Genomic DNA, 25,471 nt, shown 5'->3' with positions numbered 1-25,471 from the left:
TGGTAGTTCTGAATACCATTCCATTGAAAGTCAGTCTTCTCTTCTCCCCTCACTCATAAGGGGAAAAATCCAGCTTGGAGTTTTTGTTCATGGAGGTAGGGTTTGGATCAAACTCATTAGATCCAAAGTTAGGAAAAAGGAAGAATTTGTCAAGTTGGATTAAACTATGGATGTTCATTTCTGCTTCTTCCATTGGTAGACAATGTAATTCATTATTTTAAATGAAACACTGACAGAGAACCTGAAACTCTTTCTTTTATACTTTAGAAATGCCATGAATCATTCCCCCTAAATTATATTGAAGTCACTGTTTAGTGACTTGCTAGCTTCCCTAGTCAAACATAAGCTCTCGTTTTGAATCGGCATTGTCTTTACGACTCCCCTGGGGAAACGAAAGAGAGTTCAGCAACTCCTGAAGGTTCCTGACTTTTTCTCTAAGAGTCTCTGAGACACTAGAGAAAAGTACAAAAGGCAAAAGCCCTGAATAAGCAAGGAAGGTTTCACAGAGGATCTACTGGCCAAGTGACACAAAAAATTAAGTGTATTTTGTCCAGTTAATATTACAAGAAAAGCACAACCTTGTTCATCGAACATATGCCTTATCGCTAAACATCCTAAGGCTTTGTTTTTAATGTACAATAAATAGTGTAAAACAGTGGTACCTTTCCACCAATGATAGATCAAATGCTCTGGATCTCTGATAAATGATCTTTTAGGCTCACAACCCCTTCCCCCTTCACATCATGTAGTTTTACAAAGATAAATCAGAAAGGTTTAAAAAACTATATATTGTTAACCTTTTCCATTTCATGATTGTCTACAAGCAACAACTGAGAAAGCGTATGTGTTTTAATTCAGGAGGAAGAATAATGCTGAGTCCAACTCTTAACCCCTTATGATTCACATAAAACATGAAAATTCAGAGCCAACTTTACAGACAACTTAGAGCTAATTTTGATTTATTTGAATATAGTTGACATAATATTTTTGATTCAATGTAAAATGAGCAACAGTTAATAATCAGAAGCATATCTTTCTCTACGAGGATGATAACAATGAGAAACGAAAGCATTATTTTTTTCTTCTTCATTTATTTATAACATATTTCTCATTTAAAAATTTATGTTCTCGGGCTTCTCTGTTAGCACCGTGGTTAAGAATCTGCCTGCCAATGTGGGGGACGCAGGTTCGAGCCCTGGTCCGGGAAGATCCCACATGCCGTGGAGCAACTAAGCCCGTGCGCCACAACTACTGAACCTGCGCTCTAGAGCCTTCGAGCCACAGCTACTGAAGGCTGCGTGGCTAGAGCCTGTGCTCCACAACAAGAGAAGCCACTGCTCACCACAACTAGAGGAAGCCTGTGCGCAGCAATGAAGACCCAAGCAGCCAAAAAACAAAAAGAATTTCCATTCTCCCAGCATTTCTACTTCTAGCAGTAAATCCTAAGGCAGTAATCAGAGATGTGCAAAAAGATTTATGTACAGGGTGTTCCAAGAGTAAATTTTAATACTGAAAAATAAGAAGTACATTGAAGATTCAACATTATGGGACTGATTAAGAATTAGTTAAATAATTATATTCAAGTGGTATAAAATTGTGCAGCTATAAAAATGATGCTATAGAACCAGTGCTGTCCAACAGAAATAGAGTGTGAATGATATTTGTAACTTTAAATTTTCCAGTAGGTGCATGAAAAAAAGTTTTAAAAAAGTGAAATTAATTTTATTACTATATCTTATTTAAGCCAATATTTCAACAGGTAATCAACGTAAAAATGAATAATGAGGCATTTTCCCTTTTTTCGTACTTCCTCTGGAATTTGATGTGTTTTTTTTGTAGTTACAACACACCTAATTCTAACTAGCCACAATTCTAGTGCTCAGCAGCCCATGCTGCTGTGGTGACAGTACTGAACAGCGCAGTTACAGACAATATTTAGATCTAGAAAGTAGTTAATAATGTATGAAAATTTTAAAACAGATTATCTGACATATCTATAGTATGATTCTAATCGTATGCTTTAAAAATTCATGAACAGGAGAAAAAAGCATAGGAGGGTATATGCCGAAATGCTCACAGTATTATTCTAGGAAGCAGGATTATAGTTATTTTCTTGTTTTCTTTTTTCTCTTCTGTATTTTCTAAATGTTTGAAAATAAATCTGTATTATTTTGAATTTAAGAAATGATTCTGTTAACATGCTCCAATCAGCACTGATTAGATTTATGATGACCTTAGACATTCAACTCTTTCTAAGAATTTGATCCCTGAAAAGTAACTGTATTTATTTTGTATTTCATACTAGTGAATACAAATTTCATTGTCCTTAGAGAATAATTCACCACTATGTACAAGATTTATATTTTGAGCATGAGCCCTAACATTTGGCCCTTAAATGTAGTGTATTTACAGTATAAGAACTGTGAGTAAATTATTTCATTGCCTGTTAAATAACCATTTTAAGTCTAGACAAAAATCATAAATAGCCATTATTTATAAAGTTTCCATCGAAGGTACTCGGGAAATTGTATCATAAATAGGCAATGTGACCAACACCTCCTCATACTCCCAAACCACACAAAAAAAAGAGAGAGAAAATATATAAAATTGGCAAAGATGCTAAATACTGACAAAATCCACTTTGAAAAAGTGAGACTAAACTAAAATGACTGTTGCATGCTCTGCATCCACCTTCAAGCAGCAGAGCGCTTACTCTGCCGACTCTCTTCATCACTGTAACCCACCCTCCCAAACCCCACACAAAAGGCTCTTAAGACAAATGAGCTTATATTTCCTCTTCAACCATCTCTTCCCAATATTCCCCATCACGAGCTCTGCACTGTCTAGCTCTCTGGCAGTCCTCACTTTATCCTCAACAAAATTCCTGTGACCCTTAAGGAGGTCCAGAAAACGTTTGACATTAATTTATTTTACTGATAAATATTTACTGAGCTCCTATTTACTGCATTAAAGTGGGGCTTATATCAGCTAGGAGAAATACACAAAAACATAAAAATACAAAAATAATTTTAAATGGCGGTAAGGAAAATAACGGAAAAGAAGAGAGTGCTATGGAAGAAGATAATAGACTGGGGCTTGGGGCAGGAGCAGGGTGGTGGTCAGGAAAGCCCTCTCCAATGACAAAGAACAAACCCACTGATGCTGAGGCCTGATGGATGAGAGGGAAAAAGCGGGAAGAAGTGCCTTCCTGAAGATGTGCATGTCCCAGCCCCGGGTGGATGGGAGCCCAGGTAAATTCAGGAATCTAGGGTTGGCTGGGTTAGGGTTAGGGAGTGGAAGAAGGCTGGAGCCACTGCAGCCCGTGGGAGTCTAGTAGAGGGGCCAGTGTGTAAGCATGGTCAGTACTAGTATTAACAACGACAGCAATGGATAAAATATAAGGATTTTTGACAAGCTAGGCACATGCTAAGAGCTTTACACACCATCATGGACTAATTCCTCACAGCAGCCCTTTGAGATGGGGATGATGAGGCACCTGTGAGGTTAGAACCTTGTCTGAGGTGACATGACTTGTAGAGGGCAGGGCAGGGGTCTGCTGACACAGCGTCCTCTTGGATGAACTGCCTCTCCTTCCAAGTTTTGCACCCTGATCCACTGTCACCAGAGTTATGGGCAAAGGCAGAGTGTTTTGAAAGAGGATACTGGAAAAAAAACAAAGAAACAGATTTCTGTTCCTAGAAGGAGAAACCTATCTTATGGACACGAAAGACCAAATTCGCTCAAGTCTAAACCACAGAAGAAGGACAAAGAAAAATATATGTAGCACGCTATAGTAGATACCTGCAGGTTTTGTCTTCCTGACACATTATGTTCATTTTCTTCTAGTAAAAACTATTTTCTTTGGGCAGCCCTCCCTCCCCCACTCTCAGTCTACAGTGGTTTGGGTAGGGCAGACCCTACCCCTGGCTTTAGGGCTGAGCACATGACTCTTCACACCTAGGCAACTGGAACATTTCATTCCCTAGAGTTACTGGCTGCTTGAGGTGTGCCAGACTCCGCGCTGGGTGCAGGAATATGTTGATGAACAAGACACAGTCCCTTTCCCCCTTGGAGTTCATAGCTACTCCAGAGGGAAAAGGAAGAAAGCACAGGTGAGCGTACCTACATCATAATTTACCTACAAACTGAACACAGTGCAGTAAAAACAGCACCTGATTAAAAAGAAAGTCTTGGTTCTCTGGTCTAGACATAAACATCATCCACTGAGCTCTATAATGAAAGACTCGAAAGTGCAGAGGCCAAAAGACAGGGAGACCTGGAAGATAAGAGACCAGCCCTGGTAGCAGCAACAGCTATGGGCAGAAAGGCTTAGTTAGAACCAGAACTGCAGGAATCTAAGTGGACTCCGGTCTGTTTCCAGAAATAAAGTTGTTCAAGAAAGAAATCAATCTAGGAACTGAGAACAGAACGTCAGGGGGGACCCCACAAAGAGCCATGGTGAAAAATGCCTCCAGCTGCTACCAAAGGACATGAACCCTGCAAGACTTTTCTGGCCTTTACCACCATAGCTCTCAGTAGCTCATCTCTCCTCCTGACCAACTACTGGATTTCCCTGAGCAATTCTACATCGGGCTCCCTCCTCAGTGAGGTGGGACATGAACTGCCCTGCCAAACGCAGGATCCAGGGCCCCAGAACTTACCAAGAGCACCTGGCTCCTGGGTTCCTACATTCCTGTGTGTCCAGCCTTCAAACGGGGCCTCTTCCCAACTCGTTGTGCAGATGTGTAGGTTTTTCACCCTACTTGCTATGAAGACTCATTAAGTTTCATGCTCAAATCACAGATTTAATTCATAGTTAGTGGAGGTGAATGCTCTTAAATTAACTGTTTGGAAAAACTACATGTAGTCCACCTAAAGAGTTATTTTAGTTCTTCTCCATTCTTATATTTACAAGATCTCAACATAAAGATGCCATTTGGGTGTTGCTAAATTAAAACGCCTCACTCAACACAAATACGCCTCCTGAATTATCTGTTTTGTGTTAACTGGGACCTGAGGGGAGACTATTCTTGAATAAATGCACCAAGGAACAAAAACCAAAACCCAGTAATAATGGACCAAGTCAAACAGACTTAAATACCAACTCTGATGATTTGAGCATTCATTTAACCATCACATTGATTCACTTCTGCAACAAATTTACAGTAAGTGTTTACTGTGTATCAGACAGTGATCTAGGCTTTGGGGATAAAGCGGGAACAAGACATTTTCTGAATATTTTGTATGTACTGAGTACCAAACTATGCTCTCCTCCCTCGTGGAGATAAATCCATCTTTCCTTCCTACTTTATTTACTCTTCCCAGGATATACTCTTACGAATGGCATGTCCATGTCAAGACTCAGTTGTTCAAAGAAGCGTTCTTTCAACAAAAGCAGTGTTGTAACAGTAATACTAAAAAAAAAAAAAGAAAAAAGAAAAAACCCAAAACAAACACAAAAAACCTTTAAGATCATCTAATTCAACCCATCATCTACAGATGACAAACCTGAGGCAAAGTAAGTTAAGGGTACTTCCTCAAGGTGGTCCATATCATTAGTGCTGAAACAAGTATTAAATCTCTTGGTTTTTCATCCAGTGCTTTCTTCTCCCACACGGTCCAATACGGTAGCCACTAGCCCCATGTGGCTATTTAAGTTTAAATTTAGAATGAAAAATTCAGTTCCTCAGCTGCACTACCTCCATTTCAAGTGCTCAACAGCCACATAAGCTAGTGGCTCTTGTATTGGGCAGCAAACAAAAGAGACTATTTCCATCATTGCAGAAAGTTCATTGGACAGTGCTGTGGGGTCTAAAACACACTGCTTGCGTTATTCCAGCTCAGCACTTCTCAAACTTTAATAGGCAGAGTACTCAATCTGTGGGGATCATGTACAAATGCTGATGCAGTATAGGTCGGGATGGGGCCTGACATTATACAATCCTCATAAGCTTCCGTCCACAGAACTGCCCTGGGTCTGAGGACCACACTTGGGAGTGTGGAGTGTCAAGGTTCTGGTTCAATACTGCAGTTAATATTGCAAGAGTTAGTGTCCTAACACTTTAATGTGTATGACGTTTTTGTCTGCCCCATGAGATTTTAAGCTGCTTAAGACAGAGCACCACATCTTATACTTCCCATCCCTCATCATGACTGCACAGCGTAGGGATAGACCAGGAGTAAGTTTTCCTATCTATAAGTGCATTATATTTGGTGCAAGTTACTGCAATGCTACACATAAACACATACACATAAACAGTTTCTTTCCTTTTTTTTTTTTTTTTTGGCCACACCACACGGCTTGTGGGATCTTAGTTCCCTAACCAGGGACTGAACCCAGGCCCTCAACAGTGAGAGCACGGAGTCCAAGCCACTGGGCCGCTAGGAAATTTCCTCTTTTTCTTTTTAAAAGACACCAGGTCTTTGATCTAACCATTCATTGCCTTTGATTTCCCAAAAGTGAGACACTGGTAGCTGTACTATGTCAACTTCAAGAAAACACATAGGAATTAATTGTATTTAATGGCTTTAAAATGAATTGTGAATTTTACTAAAGCATACATATTTAAAATAATTTTTAAATAATTGATGCTAAACAGTCTCCTGAAAGTATAATTGAATATCCAACTTCTCTCTAAAATTAGAAAATGATTAAAATAGTTACAAAACTAATACAATCAGAAAGTTTATCTGTGTCTTTAAATTACTGTGGCCTTATTTCCTAGCCTGGAAGCACACAGCACCCTTTCTTAATGGGACAGCTGACAGCTGTCTTGGTGTGAGCAGGCACTTCTATAATTCTTATCATAGTTTTCCATCAGCAATTTCCATTTTCCTAGAAATTTCAGTGATTACTATATGTAGTCAGTTATTAATTAAGAACCTTGCATTAGGTTTAAGAGTTCAATCACTTTTGTATCTAAAAGTCACATATTTATGCATTAAGCTTTTAAAGAAATGAGTCCTTTGTGCCTTTCTAAATATATTCCTTATAAAGCAACAAGAAAAAAAAGTTTTATTAATGCACAAGACTGAAAGAAATGTTAAGTATGCTAGAGTTCTGGTTTTGAGTTTGGACTTCAGAGAAAGTAAGAGAAGCAGTGGAACAAAAGAGCCCTTTAATTACAATCCAATGTCCTAGAGAAGACTATCTGATATCTCTTCCAGTTGGCATTCGAGCCGGTGTAAGAAACTCAACTGCGATGAGTACAACACAAAATCATCCCACCTCGTCAAGATAATCAGGAATTACACTGTGAGTATGTCATGAACCTCCCTAGTTTTGTTTAAGACCTTCTTGGACACATTAAAAGATGGAAATGTTTCAGGAGTTAAATCAATAAATTTATTTATGCTACACAACCTAAGCCAATAAAAGTTTGTGCTAAGATTCCTCAAACTCCCACTTCATTTTGGGGAGGGTAACTAAATGAGCATTTTTTCCCCTAGGAGGAGAGTAGACTGCTCTGCTCCCTGGCAGGAAGATGGCAACAGTATGATGGTGGACGGTTTGAGTCTGGAGTTACGGGCTGCATACAAATTCTCCACTCAGCCTCCTCATCATGTCAGCCTTAGGAAAATTAGCTATCTCTTTAAGACTCAGTTTCTTCATCTGTAAAATGGGAATGAGAATAGGACTGCTGGGAGCATTTAATGCAATACTGATCATATGGCACTTGACACAGTAAATAAGCATGTAGCACACAGGTGCGGGGCAGGGGGGTGGACCAGGTGCGGGGCAGGGGGGCGGCCTGGAGCAAGGAAGAGAAACAGGCTTGACACTGCACATGTGCATAGCACTGTCCCATCTACAAGGTCATAACAGAACTCACTTGACCATGGTCCTCATGAGGTTGGTACAGTTATTTTATCTTGTCAAGAAATGAAGGTCTGAGGGGAAGATGGCATGCCCAAGAAAACCAGCAACGTGGCAGAGGTAGGAACTCCATCCATGTCATTCTGTGGGCAGAGGGCGAGAAAAGCGTTGTGGGGAGGGAAGCACTGAGAACTCGGCTGTGGCAGCACTAGATTTCACCAAGATGTGGTTCTTGTGGCCTTTGGTTTTATTTTCTACACTGTCAAAGCAAGTAAGTTTCTAAAACTAGGGTTTTTGTATAATTTTCATAATATCATCAAATATTTAATCTCTATTCAAAATTTTCAATTTGTTTTTAATTTTTTTTTTTTTTTTTTTTTTGGCTGCGCCACTTGGCTTGCGGGATCTTAGTTCCCAGATCAGGGGTTGAACCTGGGCCCTCAGCAGTAACAGTGCAGAGTCCGAACCACTGGACCACCAGGGAATTCCCTAAAACGTTTTAATAGCAGCTTTTTCCTCACCTAACCAGGATCCGAACAAAGTGGTACACTGCGTTTGGTCACTAGGTCTCTTTAGACCTTTTAGACTAGAATAGTGTCCCCATCATTTCTTTAAATCACACTGGCTTTTTGAAGCATCACAACTGTTGTCTTCTAGAAGGGCCTCATTCTGGATTTGATTGTTTCCTTATATCGTCTTTTAACATATTCTGCGAGCCCCTCTATTTCCTGTAACCTGTGTCAGGTTTGACTGGATTCTTGGAAAGAAGATTTCACTGGTGGTGGTATGTTTCACATTGTTTCACACTGCTCACCTTGCTTCCTATTGTTTCACATCAAGAAACACATAAGATTGCCCCACTGTTACTGAATTTCAGAGTGATCACCCAGTTTAGTTGGTGAGCACCATATTTCTCCATTTTAAAAGTAGGTTTTTGGGCTTCCCTGGTGGTGCAGTGGTTGAGAGTCCACCTGCCTATGCAGGGGACGCGGGTTCGTGCCCCGGTCTGGGAGGATCCCGCGTGCCGTGGAGTGGCTGGGCCCGTGAGCCCTGCGTGTCTGGAGCCTGTGCTCCGCAGCGGGAGAGGCCACAACAGTGAGAGGCCCGCGTACCGCAAAAAAAAAAAAAAAAAAAAAAAAAGTGGGTTTTGTTTTACTTTGTTTTGTTTTTGTCAATCGTTAGTATACGTAATTTTCTTGGTACTATGTAGATATGCTATTCCTCAACAATTTCTCAATTTTTGTAGCTATTTTTTATGTTATGTTTGTAAATCTATCATGTTTTACCAATTAAAATCCTCCTGCAACATTCATTATTTGGGTTGGGAATCTGGTGAGCCAAATCTGCCCTACTCCCACCTCCCAGTGTTACATTCATGGACCCAACCGCAGGTTCAGGCCTTTTCCTCCACCTGCCAAGTAAAGATGGTGGGCCTTACCTTTTGCAGGACAGGGGAGTTCCATCAGGATATGGACAGAATTCAATCTCTACCCAAAACTCTAAGAACAATGCTAACCATCTGGTAAAATTAGTTATGCTTTTGAAAATGTCTATTTTATCAAAGATTTATATACACACACAGACACACATACACTTTTTAAAAGCAAAGCAATGCTAAAAGGCTCACAACAGACACAGTAGTCATTTGGCCACCCTTGGCCAACAGAGTCAACCACTTTTAACTCTTGTAGTTATTTCTTCCACTACTTACCTCCATATTTCTAAATAATATGTAGAACTATTATACTTAATTTAAAAATTTTAGTCATTACCTCTGACTTCCTCTTATAGTAGATGAGGATTAGCTGCTTTTCCTATTACTGGCTTTGGAGGAGAAGTGAACGTGAACTCCTAAGGTGACCACACTGAATTTTGACAACCACTAGCACATGGTTAGTGGGCCTTAAAAATACTGTTGAATGTCATTGGATGAATGATATAGATATCCAAATGCATAAAGCCAGGATGCATTCTGCAGTTTCTCATAGCAAGTATGCATTGAGCAGAATGTAGGAGAAATACCTAATCTTCCCAAATCACATACATTAAGTTGGCTATTTGTATTTTGTTTTAGTATGTTCTTAGAAAACATTAAAATTCAACACATTAAAATATTTTTAAAAGAGGAATGTCATGAAACTAATTTAAAGGACTCAGTAAAAACATCTCTGCAGCCCAAAGATGTTTTTTCAAGGAAATTCTTAATTGGCAGTAGAGAAAGAAATCTCTACTTTCTTACTTTAGATGTGAGAAAGTAGTCTTTTCTAAACAATGATGAACAAACATGCTTGAAAATATATGGGAGACCTTCCCTGGAGTCATGCAGGCTCAGAATTCAGCCCTTTGCCTCACAGGATTTCAAAGTTTGATGCTAAGCCAAAAATAAAAAGTATAAGTTATGAATACTCTGAAAAGACTCCCACCTCATTAATATGTCTGAAAACACATTGCTTAAGGGTAAAGTTAATGAAATCACAGTACACATAAATTTGAAATGGACGGCTAATCAATCACAGACAAAATTATGTTATACAAAGACAAAATAGGTATAGTGGACATTAATAAAAGTTAAATGAAAACAGATTCATACAATGGAAAGAATTTTTCACCTGACTTGCCGCTGCCTCTTTGTATTATCCAGCTCTCGGGACTATCTGAGGCAAATTGATGAAAGAATTAAATATTCCTCTTTACTTGGAACCCTTTAAAGCGGCAAATCTTCCATTTAGTACTTGAGAATTTCTCAAGCTGACTTCAACCAGCATCAAATTTTCTAACAAGGCACTAAAACTCTTAAATTTACTGGCTGAATCATGTAGCTTTGTGAATTTTCCAAGAAGTCTCTCTCTGTGTTTTGTTGTTGTGTGTCTTTGGGCCTTTCACTTTCATTGCATTTCAACTATTTTGCAAGAAGAGAAAAGAAAGAAAGAAATTGAAACCAGCCATTTTGATTACTTGTTAACAGTTCTGACAAAATAGACCCTGAGTTTTGTTTTTTGTTTTTGTTTTCTGTAATTAGCTGCAGGCTCCAAAGTATTCACGTATTATTACTAACAGGAGCAATCTGGAGCAGATTTGAAATTATTTTCTGTAGCTGGAATAATTTCTACCCCCTGTAATATTATTTCCCTTATATGTCTAACTTTGATAACATTGAATCTCAGAATGGGGAGGCTCTTAGAATGAGCTACTTTCAAACCTCCACCTGAGGCATCTTCCTAGCAAGTGCTGATAATAGGAAGTGGTGTATGGTGGTCAAAAGAGCAAGGGATTGGGAGCCAGATAGTTTTAACTATTTCTAACAGAGGCTAACAGATACCCAGGAAGTACTTGGGCAGTTATGTAATGTAATAGACACACAAGAGCCAGTAGCACAATGCAATAGACAAAACCCCAGGATGTGGAGGTGGAGCTTTGTAGACACCTGTGTGCCTCAGGATAGGTTACTTCTCTTCTCTGAGGCCCAGCTTCCCCAGCTGCCTAATGGAGAAAACAATACACCTAATTCACAATGTTATTTTTAAAAACCAAATGCGATAAAATATGTGAGGCTCAGAAAGTATGAGCTACCATTATTAGAACAATTCAGATTAAAAACCGGGAACTGGATAAACCTACTTTCAAGGTTCTCAGATTAACAGTATTATGTGCCTAATGAAGGCAGTGATATTTATAACTGACAATTTTAATTTATGAGAGAAGAAAATCAAGGTTAAATTTCACAGTATATGTAGTAGAAAACATATCCTCTGTCTTTAAATCTCCCTAATATATTAACAGAAAAATATGTATTCGTGCTTTCTAAGCATAAGCGTAATACAGGCGACAAAAAGGACAATCCAGGGTCCTCCCCCAAGGACAGTCCATCTAGGAGTACACAGCAGTCACACACACCGGAATAACTAACTACACAAGACCGTATAAGCTAAGTGGTGAATAAAGGGTCCAGAATAATAAGTTCCAAGGAGCAAGGGCTGGCTCCCTTTCAGGAGGTGTGGTCAAAGGGGGGTGGTGCTTCCCTGGTGGCGCAGTGGTTGAGAGTCCGCCTGCCGATGTGGGGGACACGGGTTCGTGCCCCGGTCCGGGAAGATCCCACATGCCGCGGAGCAGCTGGGCCCGTGAGCCATGACCGCTGAGCCTGCGCATCCGGAGCCTGTGCTCCGCAACGGGAGAGGCCACAACAGTGAGAGGCCAGCGTACCGCAAAAAAAAAAAAAAAAAAAAAAAGAGGAGGGGGAATTTGAGCTGGGCCCTAAAGGTCTGTTTTCCGGAGAGGAGGTGGGGAAGAGGAAGGTCATTATTTCAGATGGAAAGAATGTGCTGGCCTGTCCAACCCCCATCTGCAATTTAAACTAATGATAAAGCTGCAAACCAGAGTCTCAGAAGGTTTCCTGATTTGGCGTAAGAAGAAGGGAGAGAACTTGGGGAGCTTAGAACTTTCTAGATAAGGTCGCCTCCCCCCACAGGAAGCTAGAATAAAGGTATGAGGCGTAACAATTGGCACCCATCCCAGCGTTCCTCATCCGCCAGGGTTCCCAAGCCCTGTGGCATCGAGGGGTCTTGCTAAAGCTGGTCAGAGGTAAGAACATACATCCAACAAGCTACAGCAGAATCCACACCAAATGGGGGTTTGTGAGAATACAAAATAAAGAGTGTAAGAAACCAAGAGGGAAACGGGTTAAAATACCTGTTGTTAAGCTGATCTTGACATAGTTGCATGGGTCATATGCAGAGTTCTCAGAGCGGGGCTTCCAGTGACTCAAAGTCTCCTTTATGCCCTGGGACGGTGTAATGCCCCTATCTTTCACCCTACTGCTACTGACCATCTCCACTTGGGTGAATCCAGGCACCCTTTCCTTTCTCTTTCCACAGTCTATCTCATAGGATATGCATGCCTCCTCCCAACAGTGGCCTAAACCAGAAACCTGAAAGTCCCCATGGACTTCCGTCTCTTCTTTAGACTCTTTAATGGATGGGTCACTATCTCCCCAGTCTGGTCTCTCCTCCTATAATCTATACTTCTCCAGACTGCTGCCACAAAGGGTATCACTTGCAGGATAAAAATCTCAACTCCTTTTTAGCAAGGCAGAAAAGGGCATCATTATCTGGCCCCAGCCGACCAGTCTGACCTGAGCTTCCAACACACTTTCCTTGAAATTTGCATCCTGGCAACATCTAATTACCTGAGAGGTCCCGGATCCCACCCTGCTTTGGGGCCTCCCCACGTTGCAAACACTCTCCCCTCCCACTGTGCTGACAACTTGGAACATTTCTATTCATCCTTCTAGCCTTAGCTCAAGTCCCTTCTCTGCTCTGATTCTTTCCTGACACCTGCCCATGTGCTGAGATGCTCCCTGTCCATGTATAGCCTAGAACTGTGACAATTTACAATGTCTGTCTTTGCACCTGCTTTGTAAGCTCCTTGAAATCAGGAACAAAAACCTTTTTCCTTCCAGCTCTAGCATCCTGCACACAGCGCCCACCCGAACAAAACTTTGTTGAGCAAATGACTAATTTTAAAACGAAAAAGAGAGGAATCGATATTATTTGGTTAAAATCAACAAGTCTGAAGAAATCCACTGCGAACATTAGTCTATTTAATTGGAGGTGGGGTGGACTTGCATGGGAATATTCTCCAACAGTTTATCTTTTCTTTGACACTGTCAAGCCAATGAAATTGACTCATGCATGTTGTACAACAGGGCAAGGAAGCAAAGGAGCATTTGTTTAAAAGAAATGACCTCTATGGTACTACCTGAATTTACAGGGTTTTGGAACTCTTTTCCACCCTGCTGGGACTCAAATTTAACTAGAATATTTTCAACCCCTTCTCTACTACCAAAACAACAAAAAATACCACAAAAATTTAGAAGCAGCCAGGCAACAGAGATTTAGCATCAACTTAGCTTTGAGAACTCTCAAAATTACATTCAAAGCCCCCCTATAAAATGGGCGACGTTATGAAATTGTCTTTGCATCCCTTGAAGAAAAGGGTGACACACAGACTCATGCTGGAAATCGTAGGACTGAACTCTAAAATCCTCAAGTTTTGAGTATTTGGTTAATTGCAATCATTTACTTTCCTTGGGAATTAATAGAAACCGTCTGCTTAATGATAAAGCTGAGCTCTGCAATTATTTGAGGAAACATGTGCTGTAGTCAGCGTATTACTGAGGAAGCCTGCTAGACATACGTATTTTTTTTATAATTAAAGCCAATCACATTCATTAATTTTAAAATGCTGGGTTTTTAAAATTTATCAGCACCACCCTTGTTAATATGCACCTATGTAACCTTCAATTTTTTTTTTTTTTTTTGTGTTACACGGGACTCTCACTGTTGTGGTTTCTCCCGCTGCGGAACACAGGCTCCCGATGCGCAGGCTCAGCGGCCATGGCTCACGGGCCCAGCCGCTCTGCGGCACATGGGATCTTCCCGGACCGGGGCACGAACCCGTGTCCCCTGCATCGGCAGGCGGACTCTCAACCACTGCGCCACCAGGGAATCCCCAACCTTCAATTTTAAACTTATGGTAGGTTAAATAGCTATAATTGTACAGATGGCTGTGATCACACATCAGAATGTTGAGGTGATCATGAGAAAAAAATAAAGATGAGAAATAAATGTCCACTCTGAACCACATACCCGCCTCTGGGTCTCATGCCTGTGTTCGGAGGGATATTTCCCTCTCCTAGCAAACAGGAAAATGGCTGAGTGCTCCAAACAAAATTCCTTTGAACTGGCCATCTCTCAAAGCTCCTGCTAAATCTAACTGCAGTTCTGCTAGCAGATGTGAAGAAAAACAGGCAGCTTTTGTTACACGGCAGCCTAGAAAACGGGAAGAGCCAACGTCTCCTCTGAATGGCTGTAAATATTGATCCACCTGTAAAGAATAAGGGTGCCATGTCTGAATGGTGGCAAATAAATAAAGCAGGAGGAGAATAGAGGAAAGAGAAACACACACGTTGGGCCAAGAGCTCCAAGCCAGTTTCTTCTGTGTGTGTGTGGCCCAAGGGAGGAGGAGATGTTTATTTGGACATCTTCCCTTCTGAAAAGAAGCCAGCTGACTGCCTGCTTTTGTATGCGTCCACTGTTAGAGCCCAGTTCACTTCGTAGGCAAAGACCATCCAGTTTTTAACCAATGTAACGAAGGATTTTGAATTTTTAAAACCAGTTGGTAAGAAACAGCTAATCCTCACCACTCCAGCCCACCAAAAACCCCACTTTGGCTCTACAATGTTTAACTAGTTATTACTATGGTCCTTAACCTACAGAACAGCAGAGGGGTTAAGAAGATGGGTTTTGCAAAGCATGACAGACACTGATTGAAATCTCCATTAGCCATTCACTACACTTAAGAAAGTTACTTAATGTCCTAACACCTTATTTTCTATTTCTGTAAAATGGAGAAAATAATAGTATCTACCATAGAGGGCTGTGAAAGTCAAAAAAGGTAATGGGGCTTCCCTGGTGGCGCAGTGGTTGAGAGTCCGCCTGCCGATGCAGGGGACACGGGTTTGTGCCCCGATCCGGGAGGATCCCACATGCCGCGGAGCGGCTGGGCCTGTGAGCCATGGCCGCTGAGCCTGCGCTCCGCAACGGGAGAGGCCACAACAGTGAGAGGCCCGCGTACCGCAAAAAAAAAAAAAAAAAAAAAAAAAAAAAGATGATGTATGAAAAGTGCTTAGTCCAGGGCCTGGAGCACAGAAAGTACCCACAAATATGAGTTATCTTTGTCATTTTTATTCTTACTATCATTATGGCCAGTCTTATGGTAGAAACTAGCAGGAAAATCTTAGGAATCATCAAGATTCCTGAGGGATCACCCCTGCCAGGGGCATCATTGCCATAAAGAATGCATCCTCTCTCTTCTTTTGAAAAGGAATCCAGGGAGGAAGTTGAAAGAGTTGGGCTGAGGTAGCTGTGAGCAGTACCACAAGCAGCTGTTTTATCAGAAATGTACATAAAGACCCTGTTTTAAAGTTGAGTAAACACAACAAATCTTTTGGCAAAGAGGGAAGAGGTGTTTTAGAATATGAATATTTGTATGCCACCCTCAGTTTCTTTTAAAAAAAGTTTCAAACAAATATGTCCATTGTATCATGTTATCAAAAGGCATATGGGTTCTAGAGTCAGAGGGACCAGGGTGCCTCCCCCGTGCTGCCACCTACCCTAGGTGACCTGGGGCAAATCACTGAATGTCTGCCTCAGTTTCCTCCTTTGAAAAGTGGTGATAATAAAAATACTCATCAAGTTATGTAAGCATTAAATAAGCTGATACTACAATGGGGCTTAGAACTGAATTCATTTTGCTTATCATTGTAAAGATTAAAAGAGATAATGCATGTAAGCCTTGCATGTATTAAGTGCTCACTACACAGCACCTACCATTCTTACTGTAAAGAAATTAGAAAATAAAATGAACGAGCCAGAAAAAAGTAAAATAACTCAATTTTTAAATGGAAACTTTTACAATTAAATAGTATAAAAATGACCAGAATTGTGGTTGGAGAAAGACACTACTTCCAAGAAAACTATGGAAATTTATTTCCCTAATAATCCTTTAAAAAGGAGTCTGGACTAAGACGTTCCAAAGGTGGGAGATGACTTCTGTGTTTCCCTTTTAGACCCATTAACATTTCACAAATTATTCAGTGGAGGAACTATTAATAGAAACCTGTAAGACAGCAAAAGTATCACACGAAGCAAGGCCAATGCCTACTAAAATGGGAAGCTCCAAGTTCAATAAAGACTTTTAGCCAAACCCGACAGAAGCAAGGGAATGCATTTATTAATGTCAACAAATCCAAGTCCTATTCGAGGTGGAGGTTTTAAAATATGGAACTTTCCCCCTAAAACCCAGGTTCAAGTTCCCTTCTTCAACTCTTTCCCTAAGGCACTGGGCAATAATGGGTATTCATATGAAAATTTCTCTAGTCTGAATCACAGAGAATGGACCTAGACCTTTTTTTCTTTAACCAAGAGTACCATACTAGGTAGTGCAATACAGACACTTGGAGGGGATGGTCCACTTAAAAGTATTGCTTTGAGTGGGCAGCTTTAAAAAAATTTTTCAAACTCCTTTAGAATACACAAATTCTGTTAGATTATAAAGGAAAATAGAAGAAACTTAGCCCAAATATTTTGGGGGGTTTAAATAATATTATTTTGTTTAAATATGTGGAAAACAATCATCTTTCTGTGGGACTATAAAATCAGTTTAGCAATGTTTCTTTGCTTTCCTTTTCTTATCCCCACCTCCAAAATTTAAAATCTTTCACAACATATGTACTGATTACTACATACATATAATTAATTTTTAAAATAAGAATGTACCAAAATAATTGTTTCCAGTGTATTTTCAAGTTTCAAATGACATAAGAGCTCAGGGTTAAATTTTTTCTCATTTTTTTTTATGGTCTGACACATAATTTTGAAATGTGACACATGAGTATTTGTAAGTTATGAGTCTAAACATTTTAACAATAAGAAATAAAGCTTACTTATTCAAGAAGAGCTTTTTAAAATCATCCCTCTAGGATTCTTCTAGAATAACCATTATTCCTATACAGCATTTTCTTTGTATGTTACATGGTTACTCAGAATTTTTTTTTTTTTTTTTTTTTTTTTTTTTTTTTTTGCTGTACGCGGGCCTCTCACTGTTGTGGCCTCTCCCGTTGCAGAGCACAGGCTCTGGACGTGCAGGCTCAGCGGCCATGACTCACGGGCCCAGCCGCTCCACGGCATGTGGGATCTTCCCGGACCAGGGCACGAACCCATGTCCCCTGCATCGGCAGGCGGACTCTCAACCACTGCGCCACCAGGGAAGCCCGGTTACTCAGAATTAGCAACAACCTTACTCTTATTCCTAGCGCATATAAACCTTTCATTATTCTAGGGAACCCAGAAAGTAAAAAGAATTACACCTTTCAGCATTTAATCACCAAATTTGATTTTCTTTACAAGTAGCCTGAAGGTAGGTCTGTAATATTATGTACCTCTTAATTCCACTTTGAAGGTAAGCAAACATTTACCACCCCACTTAGTTCCTGAATACAATCCATATTCTTTTCCGTGGTTCAGACATAAAGCCCTATTGATTATGTTCAAGTGGCCACTTACAAGGCTGCCTTAAGCAAGTGCTTGTTGAATTCACTGAAGGAGGTTCTCTGGCCTTGGCAGAGGCAAAATGCTACAGACTTCACCACCACCGTGCCCCAGCTTGAACGCTTTGATGGCTTCCTAGGATGGAGGATGAGGCCCCAAACTGGGAGATGTGGTCCTCCGACCTTTCCAGCTTCATCTCACAACATGCTCATCTTTGTTCTTTCTAATAACCACCAACAGTAATAACTACTACCCACACAGGACCTAAGCACTGGATATAAAGCAAGTAATTTCATCCTTACAACACACTATAGTGGAGGGGCTATTATTACCCCCACTCTACAGAAGAGATTAAATGACCTGCTTGAGATCTGCCAGCTAGCAAGTGTGGCAGCCGGGATTCAAACAAGCACAGTGTGGCTCCAGGTCTGAGCTCTCCCATCTTGACACTTATACAGAGATAGGGTCTGGCACAAAGTAGGACCTCAATAAATCTTTATTAAATGACTGAACAAATGACTTCTACAATTAGTCAAGAAGTCTATACAGTCAATCCTGACTTCCCAGTTTCTACACATAACTCCATTATGAGTTTCAAAGGAGGATTTAAATGGCCAATGCAGAAATTTGCTCAGCAAATATTGCAGAGTACCTACAATGTGCCAGGCACCCAGGCTAGAAGGAGACACTGCCCTGCCTCCAAAAAGCTGATGGCCCAGTGTAGGACGCAGACCAAGAACAGGCCACTAATTGCTACCAGAGTGGTGACGGCTGGATGCTACTCAGCCACAGAATAGCTCGTCTGAGCTGCAAAGAGCTAAGCCTTGGGGAGGGTTCAAGACAACAGTGAATGCTCTATAAATAAAGCCAGTTTATTCAACACATATTCATTCTGCTTTAGCCTTTTGTGAGGTGGCCTGGGACAGTGCCTGGCCTGAGGAGCAACTCAGTTACTGTTTGTTAAATGGATGAAGGAAGGGATAAATGAAGGAAGCAAGCCAACTGTGACTGGTCACCTTGTTTGATGACCTTGGAAAATGCATTTCAGGTTCTAACCAAACTTGCAGGCTCATGTAGTTCAGGTCTCTCATTATGTCAGAGCAGGAGAGGAGCCATAGTTAGCAACTCCCTGCCCCCCACATATGCTTCCCTTAAAAATGAGGGGCAAGTCAATAATCAAAATAGCAAATGGAAGTCCAGATTTTATATCACCTATTCACATACCACCCTCTCTTCCTTTCTGCAAATGCTTTATTTTTAAAGATGTCCATGTTTACTTAAAAGATGCTTTAGGGGGCCTCCCTGGTGGCGCAAGTGGTTGAGAGTCCGCCTGCCGATGCAGGGGATACGGGTTCGTGCCCCGGTCTGGGAGGATCCCATATGCCGCGGAGCGGCTGGGCCCGTGAGCCATGGCCGCTGAGCCTGCGCGTCCGGAGCCTGCGCGTCCGGAGCCTGTGCTCCGCAACGGGGGAGGCCACAACAGTGAGAGGCCCGCATACCGCAAAAAAAAAAAAAAAAAAAAAAAAAAAAAAAAGATGCTTTAGGGATTGGAAGGGCTGGATCGCTCCTTATGTCATCTGTGACATGGAATACTTGAGTTATTACAATTCTGAGCTTTCTGTGGGAGTCATTTTGTTTTTATAAAACTGGCAAATCAAAATTCTAGGTTTCATGACTGCTTTATGTAACCATGCAAAGTTTTTCTCTCTATATAAAAAAGGTTCCTCATACACATTAAAATATTCTAAAATCATCACAATTTTTTCAATCAAAAACTGAACAGCTTTGACATTTTAAAATAAGAAACTGTCACTTTCAGAATTGGATTAAACTATTCTAATAGCAAGCTGGAGTCATTAAAATTGGCTTTTAGAGAGATACTTCACATGCTTCGTAACTGGCATACTGTAGTGGTGACAGCCTCCAAATCAGGCTTCCAAGTAAGACAGTGTCTCTAAAGACTGGATAGAGGCATGTGACACACGAGCCGCCCATTAGAAATGTGTTTCAATCTTGTTTAATCATACAAATGCTACATCTTCATAATAAAGTAATGCTATTTTGCATAAATAAAATGTAATATTTACACTTCAGTGCACACATCTTCTTGTGTTAGAAATGGAAAGATATTCTGGGAAACACTTATGCCACCTTAATTCAAAAGTAAAGTACAAAAGAGCATTTCATAATTCTTCTCTTTGTCCATTATTACCATTAAGGGTGAAAAAGGGAGGGAAAAACCAATAATTTGTTAATGGTTTACGAGAGAAATGCCAGGTTAATTAAAACAAAAACGGCACAATGTTTCGTAAGATTTACTACCATTTTATTGCGGGGCAAACTTTCTTTAAAATTCCAGATGTGAAAGTGCCTTAGGAAAATTCCGATGCTGTTGTGGAAAATGCGGTGACGGTCTCCAACAGGATGCGGCTTGTCTGGGTCCCCAGCAGCTCTCCCGGGGACCAGCAGATGCCAGACGGAGGTGGGCGCTGGACCACAGGCTCACTGGACAAGCATCACTTTTTGCCTTTGGGTCACTAAGCTACAAAGAAATGCTCTGTTTTAAAAGTCTTCTTACAGAAAGTAATAAAGTGCTATTTCTTGGCTTTTACGACCTTATATTCCCTTTTTTTTTTTTTTTTTTTTGGCTGTGCCATGCAGCATGTGGGATCTCAGTTTCCTGACCAGGGATCGAACCTGGGCCTCTTGCAGTGGAAGCACAGAGTCCTAACCACTGGACCGCCAGGGAAGTCCCATGACCTTATATTCTTTTAAAGAACTTCCTTTTCCCATAGAGGAGCCAGAGCTGCTGCATACTGTTGATATGGTATAAGCCATAGCCAAGGGAAGCTAAACTGAGAAGGCAGAAGATACTGTTGGAAGTACAAGTATATTGAATTAGTTAATTTTCTTAGGCCATCAAATAGCTACCAAATAGGCAGGATTTTTTTTTTTAATCTGACATTTAACCAGGCGTACTGAATTGAATGATTTATTTTACATGTCTTTTTTCATTTGTGAGATGTCCTAGCTTTTAGGTTGCAGTGTAGAGGGTAAATTTCTGTAGAAAACTGAGAAATTGGGAGCAGTAAGTAGTTTGAAAGAAAAGAAAATCAAAGGACAATGAGTTCAGGCCTATGTGAAGTGCTAGACATGCACTGAAACTCCTTCAAAGAAATCACTTTTTCTTCTTTGTCACTAATATCTCTCATTTCAACAGCCACTCTGTTTCCTGGTGGCTTTTAGAAAATAATGTTAACTTATATAATCCATTTAGCCATCAGAGGTCTTTTATTTAGAAGAGTTATTTTAATGTCAAGATGCTTAAATGCTCCTTCCTAATTAAAATGTACCAAAATAAAACCTACTTAAGACTTTCCATGCGAAGGGAAACATCCTGATCTCTCTTCCCTTAGATATAGGCTACCGACCTGCCCTTGGCTCCAGTATTGATTTTACCTGATTTGATTGACCATAATTAAACAGGTTTTTACCACATTCTCACAGCGGGGGGAAGTACATTCCAGGTGCAAAGTCTGGAGCCTGTGCTGAAGGTGTTATACGATACACAAATCATTGGCAAGCAAAACAGCTGTATCCATGCTCCCTAAACATTGCTTCACAAAATTAATGTGCTAACCATTAGTTCTACATACGCTGGAAAAGAAATAAATAGGAACAAGTTCTTCAAACAAAGTGGAGATATAAATTTTTAAATATCACAGATAAAATGGGAAATCATTCAACATTTAGATATTCTTAGTCTTTGAACTCAGTATTCAAACTTATTTATACCATTTCTATTGTCTGAGACTATTTGTTGAAGAGTGTGGAAATAGTGCCAGAGAGAGAGTGTGGGAGAGAGAGAATAAGTGATCCAATTTTCCATTAAAGGCAAGCTTTTGTTAATTCTGGGCTAGGCAGTTATTTAGTTACATCTGTGCTTTGCCGTGGCTGAAGGCAGTAATCCCAACCCTGGACAGTCACTTCACACATGGCCACTACTGTTCACAAGGAACAGTAGGCAAGAATGCATGTGCATCTGATTCTGGAAAAAATTTCCCTTAATCTTGGCAGGTCCCAAGCACCATCTTCATGCAAGAAACACATGTACCATTGGCAGTTCTGAAAACCAGTAATAATATTGCTAACTTGTGTTAATAATATAAAAAATATTAATAGAATCCTACCCCTCAAAAGAACAAAAATGTCTTCCAGGATTTGTGATGCCTGAAATGCTATAAATCTCTGAAGACAGGTTATATCCTTCCCACTTCCCTGAGGCATTTGTCACATTGCCAGACAAGATTAGAACCAGATAAGCCTCAGACACTTTTTGAAGATATTAGAAAGATCATGTTAGGGGAAATGGCTTAGGGGTTATACTTTATCAAACCAACATCCTTCAAATGCCTCTTACTAATAATACACTGTTGTCTGCTACAACAAGATGGTGGACACTGAGGCAAGAAGGGAACCATATACTTAGTAATAACCTTTATTCTGTTTTCCTTTTCTGTGTGCTTGTGAGGGAAAGATCTATTAAAAAGATAACACAATAAGACAATAGAAAATAAGACAATAGAAAAGTCTCCAGCACCAAAGGCATTTTTCGTTATGAAAGCCCTTTCTAACCACTCCCAGTCACTTCTCTGACCTTCTTTTTTCTAAACTTTCCTGTTACTCCACCCAAATTTTTCTCCTGAATAGTATTTTTTTTCCTACTCCATTGGACTCACAGTTTTGTAACACTCAGTCACAGAATAGCTTACTAGTGGCATCTATCTTGGGTGAATATGTGTTTTCAAATGCGTTATTTACAGTAGAAAGTTAACACTATTCTGTCCAAGAACTAATGAACTAATTTGGTTTAAATTTAAAGGTCATAGTTTAGAAGCCCACAGATGTTTTTCAATTGCAGGCAAATATATACATTACAAATCCTCACTAGAAATTTTATCAGGGTGTATAATGAAATTTGTCTTATTTTCCATTTTAGATGTCCGTTTTTAATGAAAATGACTCAATGCTTATGTACAGTAACTATGAAAAATCATCTCTAAGAATGGCCAAGATATATTGCTAATTCAAAATCACTGTGGGAAATTTGTCAGTCATTGAAGTCACCTTACGGTTGCTCCCAGACAAATAGGTGAAAATGTAATGTCTCACCCCCCCATTTTCAAATCAATCAAAAGGCAAAGATATCTTATCTCATTTATTGTATTAGAAAATTAAAATATATGTGCTAACATGGTAAGATTACAAAGGGAAAGATTAGGAGGGGGAGGGAAACCTCACTAGAGATTGTCTAAAAGAGTGAAACCCATTTTGAAGATGTAAAAGACGTTGATAACAGACTCAAAGTATATTATACACATAACAGAGCTAAAGGAAATTAAGAAAAGTTGCTAATCTACTTGAAATGTTCCTGAAATCAGCTGAAGTGAATTCTGAAATAAAGCGCCTCTGGAAGATATCTTAAAAATAAATTAAAAAAAAGAAAAAAATTAGAACTACCAATGAAAGAAATGAGAAATGAATAAATGAATGAAGATATGTAAGAAAAGCCAAGATGAGAAAACCAAAGCAAGGCAAAGACCTGCAGATAAAATTTAAATATCAACTTCATACTGTGGTGAAGACGTGAACTCTTCTCCTTATATGAAGAGTGTCTTCAGTACCCTAAATCACAGATGGAAAAGAGAAAAAAATAAATGATGTAACAGTGGAAGAAACTTTGCTGCTAAGACAGATGATGGAGATCACTGGCCAGAAACACTGGATCACTAACAAAGACATAGCTTGCATTCCAATTTTAGCAGATTTAATTAAATTTTTAAAATTGTGATCAGGACAATTTCACAGCTCTGGAAGATAAAGAGCTAAGTTACTGCCACAAACAGAAACTTGCCTGTGGTGAGCCAAGTTGAAGCAGGGTGAGTAAGAATACTGACTGCTTCTTTCTCAAACTACTTACATATTGGAGTTTTTTAAAGCCATTTATATATGTGTATATATATATCTTTTTAATTTATATATATATATATATATATATATATATTTTGCATTTCTTTGCAAGACTTAATTACAGACAAACAAAAATCCTGATCAATTGTTTCATAATTAAATAGAATACAGTTGGGAGATCATATAATTTATCATGCAAACCAGGACATTTTTTGAGTGCAATTAATAACTATGTTGGGACAATAGACATAAACCAGGATGTACAGTCATCCTAAATATAGCACAATTCTAAAGTGAAATAACATTAAAAAAATTGGACTCACCACCCACCCTTCTCCCACTATGAAAAATGTCCCTTTCCAAAATGCTATTGCAATCCTTCTGGAGGTCATATTTTAAAATGTAGGAATAACATTTCCCAAACTTCACTGAAGAATTCAAAGAAATATCCTCAGAAGGGTTAGTTGTAAAAGGATTTAATTTAATTTTTGTCAGTTTCAGAATCATTTGGATTCCAAAGTTCTAGTGGAATGTAAACAAAAGCAAAAGGATACATTTACTGTAATGTATCCAGATGTAGAGCTTAGTGACACTGGTAATAAAGAACAATAATTCAATTATTGCAAAAAGGATTAGCTTGCATTTAATTTGCATTAAATAAATACAAATACATTTTATCTGGGGCAAGACACTAGCACTAGCAAACTGAAAGTAAACAAAGAATCTCAAAAGGAGTTAACATTGATACCACATGTTTGGAAATATCATTCATAAATATCTGAGTCAGTACGGTCAAGGTCAAATACAAATATTAATATCTCAGTTAGGGTTCCCAGATTCAGGGACATCTGAGTTGCTGCTGGATATCACTAGCCTTCTGGGGACAGCAGCTCTTTCTGTGCTGAGGAACATTCAAGCAGCACAGCAGGACTGCCCTGGGTGACGCCTAAGGGGAGAGGCCATCAGCGCTGAAAGTTTTAAAACAGGGGGTTCTTCCAAATTCTCATCAGCCAAGCAAGTTGGAGAGAGGGGAGAGCAGTGTGGGGAAGAAAACCGGTGGGTTGGGTCACCTTAAGAGCCCAGAGACTCTGGGAAGTACCTCCATCTAGGAGGGGTGTGTTTTGGAGACAGGGGGAATAGAGCAGGGGTGTGGGAAGCAACTGTCCCACCTCAACCTCCCCCCATGTCCCATTCCCAAGGTGGTGCTTTATCAGAGGCCATGAAGACCCTGATGAACTGGCATTAAAGAAAGCAACAGGGAATATAGGATGGGATCCTTAAGGGACACAGGGAAAAAGAAGAGGTAAACAAAAAGGGAGCCCTTTTTATGGGTTCACTCTCCCCAACGACCAAAGGACCAAAGCAGCACCTCCTCCTTACTGGTAAAGTCTGGCTAATCTTGCAATTTTTTTTTTTTTTTTTTTTGGCCTCGTGACTTACGGGATCTTAATTCCCAGAGCAGGTATTGAACCCTGGCCCCAGCAGTGAGAACACCGAGTCCTAACCACTGGACCACCAGGGAATTCCCCAATCCTGCAGTTTTATCCATTTGTTCTGTGTATTTGTTTGCATCTGCTTT

General features: G+C 40.0%; 1 protein-coding gene across 4 annotated transcripts in view; it reads right to left on the bottom strand.

The window, feature by feature from the left end:
• Positions 1-25,471, bottom strand: part of PRICKLE1 (prickle planar cell polarity protein 1) — a 111,150-nt gene that overhangs the window by 64,467 nt on the left and 21,212 nt on the right. Inside the window, exon 3 of one of the 4 annotated variants that reach the window (XM_060112163.1) lies at positions 7,833-7,959. The exons of the other annotated variants lie outside the window; for them this stretch is intronic. The gene's annotated coding sequence lies outside the window, so the exon portion shown is untranslated. The remainder of the gene's footprint in view (positions 1-7,832; positions 7,960-25,471) is intronic. 4 annotated transcript variants of the gene reach the window in all.

This window comes from Mesoplodon densirostris, chromosome 11 (genome assembly GCF_025265405.1).
Source record: "Mesoplodon densirostris isolate mMesDen1 chromosome 11, mMesDen1 primary haplotype, whole genome shotgun sequence".
Taxonomy (NCBI): domain Eukaryota; kingdom Metazoa; phylum Chordata; class Mammalia; order Artiodactyla; family Ziphiidae; genus Mesoplodon; species Mesoplodon densirostris.
Note: the sequence above shows the minus strand (reverse complement) of the source record. Positions and strands in the feature narration are given on the sequence as shown.